Raw genomic sequence first — 13,641 nt, 5'->3', positions numbered from 1 at the left:
GAGGGAGAGGGAGAAGGGACTTGAAATAAGCTTGTTCCCTAACTAGAGCTAATAAAATAAAATGAAATAAATAAAAAAATACTGTAAAAAATAAAAAATAAAATAAAATGTGTTGGGCATGTTCCACAATAGCCCACCCTTGGAGGTTGTAAGGAATATCAGTCTTGGGGGTAATTTCAAAATCTTGACAAAATTGATAGAAACCACTGCTGATATAAGCAGGGCCATTATCAGTCTTAATATGTTTTGGGACCCCCATGTAAGCAAAAGCCTGTAGACAGTGGCTTTTAACATCTTTTACCTTTTCACCAGAATTGGCAGAGGCAAATATTAGTCTGGAAAAAGTATCCACGAAAACATGGACAAATTTCAATTTACCGAAGAATGGCACATACGTTACATCCATCTGCCACAGGTGATTGGGCAACAGTCCTCAGGGATTGACTGCCAAGTGAGGCACAGGAAGAAATCCCACACAAAGAGGGCAATTTTTAATTATTTAAACAACGTGTTCCTTGGTTATTCCAGTATGAATTCGTAAGTGAGATGAAAACACTTATGTAAGGATTGTGCTCTAGTGAGCTCTTTGTGAAACTGCAATGATATGAGTGTACCTGTTGGCCATGTGATTTCTTTCACTGAGAGGTCCTGGCAAATGGGTATGGGCCCTAAGATATCCCACAAATACAGGTTCACTCCATTGCTATAGCAGACCCTGTATCTGTAACAAACTCTCTTGTACTCTTGAGACAGTGGCAACATAGGCTGGCGTCTCCAATGGTTGGACAATTTGAGCTACATATTGACTATCAGTATAGATGTTAATGCTTCCCTGAGGAAGAGTTGTAGAGCCATGGCCAAGGCTAAATTTCGGCCATTTTCTCAGAAGCTGCAGCAATTTTGTGGCTGTCTTAATGATAGGATAAGGTACAACTACAGTTGTCCCTTTGGAAGAACCCTCTGTGAAAATGATTTGCCCCTTGGAAATAGGCTGAGAGACTATAATCTTTGGGAAAATTAAGGATGTATCTTAAAAAGGGAAACCAGATTACTGTATGGGTAATAATTATCAAAATCACTCTGGGTAGCAGAGAGAAAAATGCCCAAATCATAACCATTCATTACTAAGTTAGGAAGAACATGATCACGACAATTACAACCACAATTGCTAGGACTAAAGGCTTGAGATATATTCCAGTCATGTTTGTTTTAGAGAATTAAAAGTCTTACTAGAAAGTACATGGAGGGGCTCCTGAGATGGTTCCTCAGGTAAAGGTAAGTGACAACCTGAGTTTAGTGCCTGGGGCCCACACTGTGAGAGGAGAGACTCTTGCAAACTTTCCTGGAACAATGCCCTCAATGGGCTCCTGCATTAATTAGAAAAGACCCACAGGGGCTGTAGGGATGGCTCCGTGCTGAGGAGCACTTGCTGCTGTGTATGTGCACAGGTATAGCCCACAAAATACTTTTTGAGACATGGTCTCATAGTATATCTCTAACTAACCTGGAATTTGATATGTAGACCAGGCTGGCCTCCAACTCACAGAGATCTGCCTGCCTCTGCCTCCTGAGTGCCAGGATTTAACTTGTGCGCCACCATACCCAACTCACACAAAATAATTTTTAAGTGCAATTTGAAAATCCTGTATATATTTATGTAATCAAGTACGTGTAACATCACATTGGCACCTTGGACAGGTCATTTTTGGTTGTTCATTTGTTTGTTTTTTAGAAATGATTTCTCTGTGTAGCCCTGGATGTTCTGGAATTCACTCTGTATAACAGGATGGCCTTTAACACACTGAGATCTGCTTGCTTCTGTCTCCTGAGTGCTGGGATCAAAGGTGTGCACCACCATCGCCAGGCCTTGAACAGTTTGTTGATTTTGTGTTATACTTGCTTTCTTTTGGGGTGTGTGTGTGCTGGGAATCAAACCCAGGACCTTGCACACAACAGTCAAGAGCCCTACTACTGAGCTACACCTACAGCCCCTGGCCTTTTGAGCCAGAGCCTCACTATACACACAGGCAAGTCTAATGGAACATCCTCCTGCCTCTGTCTACCATGTGCTGGTGGATGTCACAGGTGTGTGCCACACAGCATCCTGAGAACACTGAACTCTGAAGACAGGGGCAGAGAATAGATTCCATGTCCCCAGGAAATTCCCCCATCATGCTTACTGGCTGGATTTTACACAGGCTGAAGATCTGCCACCTCAGCCATGCTGCCTGTGAAGATCTGGTCTCCAGCCTCAGGCTGAACCAGACCCTGACTGAGCTGGACCTGGGCCTGAATGTCCTTGGTGATCCCGGGGTGATTCTGCTGAGTGAGGGCCTCAGGCACCTAGACTGCAAACTGCATACCCTCTGGTGAGTGGAGATCCTGATTCAGCATGCTTCCCCTGATTTCTCTGTCTAGGGAGGCCATGGGCCCTCCAATTTCCTCACCAGCTCTAGCTACAGAATCTTGCTGTTAAGTTTTCCTGCCACGGGGCCTTTGCACACACATCACTGACACCACTGAAATGGCTCTTCTGTTCTGCTGTACATTTAGTTTCCAGGGGAGGTGCTGGAGAGATGGCTCAGTGGTTGAGAGCACTGGCTGCTTTTCCAGAGGTCCTGAGTTCAATTCCCAGTGACCATATGATGGCTCACAAACATCTATAATGAGATCTTGTGCCATCTTCTGGCATGCTGGCATACATGGTAGCAAAACACTGTATACATACATACATACATACATACATACATACATACATACACACACACACACACACACACACACACACACACACACACACACACGTTTTTCTGGGGGGGGAAGATTGGTTAATCTTTCAGGTCTCAAAATAAATAGCACTGACCAAAGTGTACACTCTGTTCTACTTGGCTTTCTGTTACTGTGATAAAAAACATGAACAAAGGTGACTTCAGGAAGCAAGAGTTTTTGTCATCCTACAAGTTATATAGTTCTTCACTGAGGAAAACCAAACAGAAGCCTGAAACAGTAAAGAAACCAAAGAAATTTGCTGCTTACTGGTTGCTTCCCTATGGCTTGCTCTGCTACCTGCTTTTATACAGCCCAGCCATCCTGGCCCACAACGTGTTCCTGCAGCAATTAACCATCAAGGTTTCTCTGTGTAACAGTCCTGGATATCCTGGAACATGTTCTGTATACCAGGCTGGCCTTGAACTCAGAGCTATCCCCCTGCATCTGCCTCCTGAGTGTTGGGGTTAAATGTGTGCACCACCACAGCCACACCCCTTTCTTCTTTTTTTAAATTACAAAATTTGATAGACGTGGCTTTCTGCCTGCATGTATGCTTTTGACCAAGATCTTGCCTGGTACCCACAGAGTCCAGAAGACAAGAGTAGATTTCCTAGGAATGGAGTTACAGCCAATTGTGAGCTGCCTGTCCCTTGCTTTCTGTCTTCCCTTCCTCTCTGCCTTCTCCCCTTGTCTCTCTCAAAGGTGGACACGGCCATACCCCTGCACCCAGCATACGAATTTGGCATGGAAGCTCAGACCTGGTGACCTAACCAAAAGGCATGGGACAAACTCACCATGGCCTTCCCTTCCTCTAGGTTGGGAATTTGCCAGCTGGGCTCAGACACATATAGATGGATTGCCCGTGTGCTCCAACTCAACTCTTGCCTCTGAAAACTGGACATGAACTTCAATGACTTGGGAGACAGGGGCCTGTGTCTGCTGGGGGAAGGCCTGAGGCATCCGGCCGGTAGACTCCAGAAGCTGTGGTGAGTGTTTTGCTTAGGAGGATGGCAGGAGTAGCGTGGGGATGCTAATATAGTCATGCACCACTACATACTGGCTGCTTAAGTAGAAATTTTAAGACCAGCCTCAGCTTTATAGCTACTATCAGGCCAGCATGGGATATGGGAGAAGCTACTTCAAAAAACAGCACAGAAAACAACAATGATTATTTTCATTCTAAAGGCAGGAAACACATAAACATAACTGAGCCAGGGAGTGATGGCTGGAGCCTTTAACCCCAGCACTCGAGAGGCAGAGGCAGGAGGATCTCTGCGAGTTCCATGCCAGCCTGGTCTACACAGCAAGCTTCAGTACAGGCACCAAATGTTGCAAAGAGAAACCCTGTCAAAACACCAAAAAAAGAAAATGTGGTATCTCAAGTTCCTGCTCCTGCCCCCATGCTAACCACTTGCTTCCATAACTCCACACATAAATGGAGATAGAAAAGAATCTCCCATCCTACAAAAAACAACAACCCATTAGACAAACATACACATACATAAATACATACATACATACATACATACAAACACACACACACACACACACACACACACACACACACACACACGCACGCACACACAGGTGACACACCTTGGTGGTGTTTAGAAACTGCTTGGGGAATAAGCATTTATTAATTTGGGCATTTTCTTTTTATCTATGGGTAAGTGCATCTGGGCTTGCAGTGTGCACAGAGGCCAGAAGATGGCATCAGATGCCCGGGAGTATCAGTTACAGGATGTTGTGAAACAATTAAACCAAACTTGGCTCCTCTAGAAGAGCAGTCTTAACCACTGAGCCATATCTCCAGCTCTTGCTATTGGGATATTAGGTTTCTGTTATCTGTTACTATACTGGCTATACTCTCAGACTCACCCTGATTCACAACAGTGCTGCTCAGTTTAACTTTACTTACTGTTCTTTTGCTTTTTCCCCCTCAAGGAAGGGTTTCTCTGTGGCTTTGGAGACTGTCCAGGAACTAGCTCTTGTAGACCAGGCTGGTATCCAACTCACAGCGATCTTCCTGCCTAAGCCTCCTGAGTGCTGGGATTAAAAAGGCGTGGGCCACCATTGCTTGGATTTTGCTTTATTTTTATAAATATTTATTTATTATGTACACAGTATTCTGCACACCAGAAGAGGGCACCAAATCTTTTTATAGAGGGTTGTGAGGCACTCTGTGGTGGTTGGGAATTGAACTCAGGAACTCTGGAAGAGCAGACAGTGCTCCAACCTCTGAGCCCTCTCTTGTTCTTTTAAATGAAACCAGTCTCAGCTGGCATCTGGGAGTTCTGAGTCTGTTATTTACCCACTGGACATGCCTTCCACACCATGCTATCTGCCTCTGAAAATGAGAATACAACTAGGAGTTTCCTGTGGTTTTTATTTACTAATATCTAAAGACACTCAAGATTGGTGCCCAGAGTGTTTGGGAACATGTTTGATCCCAGCACATGGAAGACAGAGGCAGGTAGATCTCTAAAAACTCCATGCCAGCCAAGGCTTTTGCCAACACCACCCTGCCCAAGTCACCTACTCTTAACCAATCCTGAACAGCCAAGGCACACACCACCCTTCCTGCCATTGTTTTTTTTTTTAAACCGGTCACAATTGAGGTATGCATTTGTATCAGTGAGTCAGCTCCTTGGTGGTCTCTATTTGAGTTAACACGAACATGGCATAACAATTACATGCCAGCCAAGGCAGCAGAGAGACCCTGTCTCCAACAAGCAAACTGAACATTGTGAGTAAGGAGGCTGGAGAGTTAGCTCTGTGGTTAGGGCACTTGTTGCTCTGGCAGAGGTCCCAGTTACCAGATGCCACTCTTTGGCTCACAACCTGTTCCAGGGGATCCATTTCCAGTTCCAGAAGATCGAATCACCCCTGGTGATCTCCATTGGCACTGCAATATGAGGTTCAGACATGCATGTGTGCGAAATACTCATCCTAATACAAAACTAACTGGCTGGAGAGCTGGTGTAGCAGGTTAAAGCATCTACTGCCAAGCTTGATGACAGGCTTCACCATCAGGACACCCATGGGTTGAAAGGAAAACATCTACAGGTTGATCTTGGGTCTCCAAAGCACACCATGGTTAACATAGTGTGCTTTGGAGCAAAAGAGCAAAAGCACAAACAAAACCCCCAGCTGGATCCCAGCTCCACAAGAGGCTCAAGTAAGAGAATCCCAGGTTCAAGGCCAACCTGGGCAAGTTAGTTCAAGGCCCTACCTGAAAATGTGAGATAGGGGGATGGTTTGGCAGTAGAGTGTCTCCTTTCCTTGCATCCCCAGAGCTGTGAGTTCCAACATTGCAAATCACTGTTTAAGTTTTTGCATTTACCTTTTTTCTGAATTGCACAGTTGTCATATTCAATACATGTTAGGCTTCAGTGGGATCCAGCCAACTTGCCAGGTTCATACCTGAGGGGGCATAGATTGAGAAATGGCAGGTAAAGACACTTAAGAAAAAGAGAGACAGGATAGAGTAGAGGTGGCAATCCAGTGCATGAATACTGGACTCCCCAGGTTTATTCTTCAACATTCTTAAGTACCCTCACCAGAAGGGGAACATGGCAAAAGACTTCTTTATCATGTATAAGGAACAAACCGACTTTCTACCTTAATCCACCAAATATTTGATAACCACAGCGGAACCTCAGCTTCTTATGGGTCATGAGGTTCAAGAGTAACCACACCTCAGACCAAGTCTGTAGTTATTTAGGTAAGACATTCAAGACTAAGATCAAACATTCTATAGTAGCCATGCATTAGACCTTATGACTTTGACCTTGGAAGACTAAGGAGAGTTTTGAACTCTCTGACCTTGAGTCAAGGTGAAGCAGAGCCATCTCTGGGCTCTGACAGACAGTACTTCTACAAGTCTGAGGCCACCTTGAGATCACTGCTCTCCTGGTACCAAACATGGCCAAAAAAGCCTTTCTCCTTGGTTATCTCCATTGCCCTTGCCCTAGAGATTTGTATTGTTGTGATTAGAGTGTTGGCTCAGTAGTTAAGAACACTGGCAGCAGACTGCGCTTTGGTGGTGCAACCCTGTAATCCCAGCACTTGGGAGGCAGAGGCAGACAGATCTCTGGTAATTCAATGCAAGCCTGGTCTACAGATTTAGTCCCAGGACAGCCAAGGTTACACAGACAAACCCTGTTGGAAAAAATCCAAACAAACAAACAACAGAAATGTTAATGGTTATAATTATATGTGTATGTATGTATGTATGTATGTATGTATGCATGCATGCATGCATGCATGTATGTATGTATAGATGTATGTTTTTATGTATGTGTCCACATTCATTCAGCTGTTATTGGCCAGAAGAGGAGGGCAGATCATTTGGAGCTGAGTTAAAGATGGTTGTATGTGGAACTGAACTCTGGCCCTGTGCAAGAGCAGGAAGCACTCCATACAGAACTAATGAAAACAATATTTGAAAAACAGGCTATGGGTCTGGAGAGATGACTCAGGGTTAAGAGCACTGACTGCTCTTCCAGGGGTCCTGAGTTCAATTCCCAGCAACCACATGGTGGCTCACAGCCATCTACAATTCAATCTGGTGCCCTCTTCTGGCACATAGGCAGAACACTGTATACGTAATAAATAAATGAAAAAAAAAGAAAGCAAGCAGGAAAGAAAGGCAAACAGGCTAAAAGGCAGGGTACTATGATGCTTTCTTTGTATGCACCATAGTGATAGTCCCATGTTTGTCGACAGGGTGTTTGGAATGGACCTAAACAAAATTACCCACAGGAGGCTGGCAGCACTTTGACTCACAAAACCTTAATTGGATATTGGGTGCTGAACAAGGCTGTGGCATCAGAATGGAGGCCAGCAGGAATTTTATTCCCTCAGACTGCTGTGATCCAGCACTTGAGAGACATTACTTTGTGTGTGACTTTTGCTTTTCTCTGTGTAACAATCAAGGCTGCCCTGGAACTGAGCAGAAATCTGAATATGGACATTTAAGTCAGTCACTGTAACAAGACTCCCACCTACTGGCCAAAGTGTGAAACTGCAGATTAAAATAAGGGCAGAGGACACTTATTTGGAGGAGTTGGGTATATTATGTTAGAGACAAGGTGTTTCTGTAGCCTTGGCTGTCCTCCACTTCTTAGTTCTGCTTGCCTCGGCTTCTCTAGACCCACAAATATTTGCACATTTTCCAGAAGCAATTCAAGCAGTAACCTAGAATCCTTGCAGATATATGAAGGGGGGCCAATATTTCCCTGCCCAGCCAATTCCTCAGAAGTTTATCTGTTTAGCTGGGAGTTGGTCGCACACGCCTTTAATCCCAGCACTCAGGAGGCAGAGGCAGGCAGATCACTGTGAGTTAGAGACCAACCTGGTCTACAAGAGCTAGTTCCAGGACAGTCTCCAAAACCACAGAGAAACCCTGTCTGAAAAAACCAAGAAGAAAAAGAAAAAAAAGTTCTTTGTTTTCCTACTTTAAAATTCAGCATTGTAATCACACTGGGAAACTATACACTAGAACAAACAGAAGCACAAAAAATCCTAAGTGGCCTGGGGCTTTAAACCAAGGTCCCAGAGGCAGGGACTAAAAAGATCCAGGACTGTTTGTATCTGCTATCCACACAGATGAGGACTCAACACATGGAGAGGGCAGGACATGTGGACCATCTGTATGACTGGCTGCCTGGATAGCATGCATGAAACCCAGGACTCCATTCTGTCCTAAGGAGCCATACAGATTGCATGCCGATGGGGTGAACAAATGTTTACATCGGCTGTGCATGGTGGCTTGTGTCTTTATGAACTAAAGGCAGGTCATTCAAGAGAACGCAGAGCTACAGGGAGGCCCAGGAAAATTAAGTAATTGGCAAAGTGTGACAACTTGAGAGAAACTGGGTTTGAACTCCAGGACCTACAGGAATATATATATTCATGCAAGCTCCAGGCAATTGTATGCTCACTAATGGTAAAGGGCAGAAACATGTTAAGGAGCCTGCCACCAAGCATGAAGACCAGACATATATCACAGAAACCAACATGGTTGCAGTGACCTGAAACAAGGGAGTAAGCACAGGCCCAATGGTGAGCATGCAAAAATGTAAAATGTGACCAGTCTTGTGGCTGTTACAGTTAGCACTCAAGAGGCAGTCAGGACAACCTGGACAATTTACTAGGATTCTAACAACTTCCTCCCCCACAAAACCAAAACCAACAGCAACAACAACAAAAAAAAAAACACTTGGAAATGCCATATGCCCTAATCCTAGAAGAAACAAGATCTGTGCTTCTGGTAGGCAGGAATTCCAGCATAGGCAGCCTATCTCACAAAGGGCCTCATAGGGTGCTCAATGGTTGTGCAAGCCTTTATTCGCAGAACTTGTGTGGTGGAAGCTGGTGGATCTGACTCCAAGTTAGAGAAAACCTGTCTTGAAAAAACAAAACAAATAACAAAAACACACTGAGGTGTTTTGGTCGCACTGAGCTTGTTCAAACACCATGTCAAAGGTGGTTTGCAATGTAGCTCAAGAAGTTTCTGGGTTTCTGTTAGGGCCTTGGTTCATTTCCCTGTGCCTTTAATCACAGCATTCACGAGGAAGAGGCAGACAGATCTCTGTGAGTTCGAGACCAGCCTAGTTCAGTAGAGACAGCCTCAAAAGCCAAAGAGAAGCCTTGTGTTGAACCGACCCCCCCCAGAAAAAAACGCTGAGACATGTGCCCTAAACTGGAGTTCTTACAACCAAGGTGAACCTTGAACCTACTGAAACCGTCTCAAAAGCTCCCTCGAGAAAAATCCGCTTTCAAAATGTAACCATTGTAGCTTAGGTCTCACCACTACTTGGCTCGGATTTAGGTCCAAGGAACATACATGAACAGTGTTCCCATCACACTTAACTTACCCAGCGTTTTTAGCGGACTGCAGCACTCCTCACTCTCCCAAGCCTGAGCTCAGCGCCTGTGCACAAGAATTTCCAATGGCCTCAACTGGGATGCTTGTCCCACGCAGCGAGACACAAACTGGAAGCACTTTCCAGTTCTGCCTCAGAGAGGACAACCACTTTGATGACCACTATGTGGGTTGTCCCCTCGAGCCTGGGGGCTCCTGAACCACCCAAGTCCTCTCCAATACTGCTTCAGCTCCTGGATACTGTGCAAGCGATGTCCTGAGTCCTTTCTTTCCACTCAACATTCTCCCCTCCATGCCCGGAGTCCCAGCTCCCAGGACACCGCAGTTAACCCAGACACACGCTACCAAAGGGCCCATTATAGCTCAAGTCCAAAGAGTGCCCCACATTATTCGAAATCTAGACGAGTCACTAGAAATGAGGAAACCGCACTTTTGTCAACTGGTGATGCGCAAAACCTGGTGGCACTTTATTCCAGAACAAAAAGTGTCACCGTAATTTGAATACCACAGGCTGACATGGTCCAGAGAGATGCACAAGTCGGAAAAAGAATTACCTTCCAGTAGTTTGAGTACCATAGGCTGACATAGTCCAGAGAGACACACAAGCTGGAAAAAAATTTACCCACCAGAAAACTGAAAACATTGGAACAGTTCAATCCAATGCACCAAAAACATAAATAACACGTAAATCAAGTTCCAAAGCAAGCTAGTCAGTACTGGCTCAAGCCCATGATCCTAGATAGGCAGGCAGTCGTGTGCATTCGAGGCCAGCATAGTCTACAGAGCATGTTCAGGACATGCTCCAAACTACACAGATTACGAAAAGTTCTGTAAGTAGGCCCTTTGTGGTTTTGAGGAAGGCAGAAGTGTGTTACTTAGCCTGTCCCAGGTCATAAGCTGGCTAAATTAAACCTATCTCATCCAACATCAATATCAAGCCTACACCTGCCACTCAAAGCTAAGGTCCTCGGTTTCAAATCTCAGAACAGAAAAAAAAATTACCTTTCTGACACGGAGAAAGCCGAACTCGAAAGGTGGAGCAGACTATCCTGAAAAGCAGCAATAAAATCCCAAAGAAGAAGTCTCTGGGAGAGGGAGAGGCTCTAGTATTTACATAGTCTGAGGGCTCATTGGCCCCCTGGAGGGGAGGCTCTGGAATCCCTCTCCCCAACTTGGGCCATCCTTACCCAATCCACCCTCTGTCCTGGGTTCTGATGCCCCCTGGTGTAGGGAGCCGTTTCCTGCATTCTCCATTACAATGATGGTGCTTGAAGACACCAAAATGTAAATTACTCCACAGGCGCTGGGTAATCTCCATTCCTTTGATCTCTGCCTATCCCATGGCTCATTTGGCCTGAGGAGCTGAAGCCATTCATAGGGTAACACGTCCCAGGCGGCTTGCCAGCCTTTATTAAGGAATGGGATTCTTGGTTCAGGGTCTCCGCTCTGGTAAGCTTATGCTCTCCCAACTCTCAAGATGCATTAAAAAAGCTTGTCTGCAGAAGGATCCGAGTGTCCTGCGTGATTCTTGCCAGCGAGAACATAGCGCACCGGACATATGGTGCTGAAACCCGGGAACTTTGTTAACATCTCCGGCACTGCAGAGACCCCTCTAACGGGGCGGATTCAGAACTGTAGGGTGGTAAATTCGGAGAGGTATGTTTTTTCTGGACTTTGGCTTGGGAATGTTGCTATTTTGGGAGATTAATATAGAGGCTTCTGTGCTTTTACTAGGAGCTATTTTGACCTTTCTCACTGTTGTAACAATCTTAAAGAAGTCCAGAATTACATATCAGAAACCGAATGTGGTGAGAGATGGGGCGCGCCCAACAATAAAATATAAGGAAAAAGGACCTCCCGGGATGTCTACTGACAAGGGAGTGTGTAAGGAAAAAGGACCTCCCGGGATGTCTAATGACAAGGGAGTGAATAATTTGTTAGATGATTCTGTAAATAAGTTTAAAGCTTTAAATCTTGATAGCTCTGATGACTCTGAAAGCTCAAGAGATAAAGTTTTAGAGGAAACAGCTCAGCTAGGTGAAAAAGAAACAAAAAAGGAGGGAGAGAAAATAGGGGATAACCGGTCACAACCCGGTAAATTTAAGAGACCTGTTAATTCAGCGGGTGTACTTCCATCAACACCCCATTATTTGGTACCGACTCCTTCTTACCATTAGAGGAGTGGAGGAAATTACAGATGGCTTTCCCAGTCTTTGATAGGGGAAAAGGCCATGCATGTTAGGCCTGGAATGCCTGGGGCTTTAAAGCCTCATAAACATTGACGCTCAGGGCCATACTGAGGCCAAGCGTCTCACCTCAAAACCTAAAAGGCCAAAGAAAATGGTAAAATAGAAAGATATCTTAACTGATCTTTGGAGAGGTCCGGATCCTATTCTCATAAGATCCAGGGGAGCTATTGTGTTTTTCCACAGGATGAAGAGAATCCCCTGTGGATCCCAGAAAGACTCACCCGAAGAGCCCCTTCGGACCTTCAAAAGTCGGAACTCCACCCTCTCCCCGGGAGTTGAGAGCCGCTATTATTATCCAGATTAACTCCTGTCCTTGACGGAGAGATTGTCATCGCTTAAGGGGTGGGGTGGGATTGTTTGGTGCAGCCGTTTGCTGCGGATTGGTGTTACTTCTCTGGCTGGTCTATAAGCTCAAGGCTCAAACTAAAGAGAGACAAGATGGTTATAGCCCAAGCGCTTGTAATTTTAAAATAAGGGGCTTCCACTGACATTTGGCTAACTATGATTAAGCAATAGGCTGCTGGCCAGACAGCTCTTGCACACCCGGAGCCTAGGCTCATTACACAGGGTAGAGTGTCTGGTTTGAGCAGCCCATGAGGGATGTCGAGCAAAGCATCACACAGAGAGTTGCCTAATATGCAGGCTTCTCTGGGAGGCATGTTGTCCTGCATAAGGGTTGCCTGCCCGAGCCTCCCTTTCCCAGAAAAATGGCAGAGGACAGGTCGAGAGCGCTTCGGGTCAAGCTAACAGCCTGATGGCGACTCTTGTACACAGTCTTAAGGTTTGATTGGGAAGGTACAACCTCTGCCTCTATCCCTTAACATATGGGTGACCTATTTGCTTGTAATAATATAAAGCCTTATCATTAATTAATAAAAAAGGGGGATCTGTAGGGAGCCGTCCTTGCATTCTCCATTACAATGGTGGTGGCTGCAGGCACCGAATGTAAATTATTTCGCAGGCGCTGGGTAATTTCCATTCCTTTGATCTCTGCCTATCCCGTGGCTCATTTGGCCTGAGGAGCTGAAGCCATTCATAGGGTAACACATCCCAGGCGGGCTGCCAGCCTTTATTAAGGGATGGGATTCTTGGCTCAGGGTCTCCGCTCTGGTAAGCTTATGCTCTCCTCCCTCAAGATGCATTAAAGCTTTCCTGCAGAAGGATCCGAGTGTCCTGTGTGATTCTTGCCAGCGAGAACATAGCTCGGGACAGGCATTTAAGGTAGCCTCTTGTCTGTTGCTTACATTGATAGTTTATGTCATCTTGTAGATATCCAGACATTTCCCTAGTGCTTGATTTCTTTTTAAACCTAAAATCTCTCCCTCTATTACTCTATTATAATATCTCCTTTCTTGTTTTCTTCTATTCTTCCCCTAACTCAAACTTCCTGCTCCCTCATGTCCTCCTCACTTCTCCTCTTATTAAAAAAATCAGTAGTCTTCATATATATATATATATATATATATATATATATATGTGTGTGTGTGTGTGTGTGTGTGTCATATATATATATATATATATGATAAATATATATATGATATATAATAAATGGGCTGAGAAAGAAACCAGAGAAAGATCACCATTCCCAATAAACACAAACAATATAAAATAACTTGTGGTGACTCTAACCAAACAAGTGAAAGACCTGTGTGACAAGAACTTTAATTCTTTAAGAAGGAAATTAAAGAAGCTATCATAAAATTGAAAGATCTTGCATGTTCATGCATAGATGGG

This window comes from Cricetulus griseus, unplaced genomic scaffold (assembly GCF_003668045.3).
Source record: "Cricetulus griseus strain 17A/GY unplaced genomic scaffold, alternate assembly CriGri-PICRH-1.0 unplaced_scaffold_1, whole genome shotgun sequence".
NCBI classification, from domain to species: Eukaryota; Metazoa; Chordata; class Mammalia; order Rodentia; family Cricetidae; genus Cricetulus; species Cricetulus griseus.
This window is presented reverse-complemented; position numbering follows the sequence as displayed.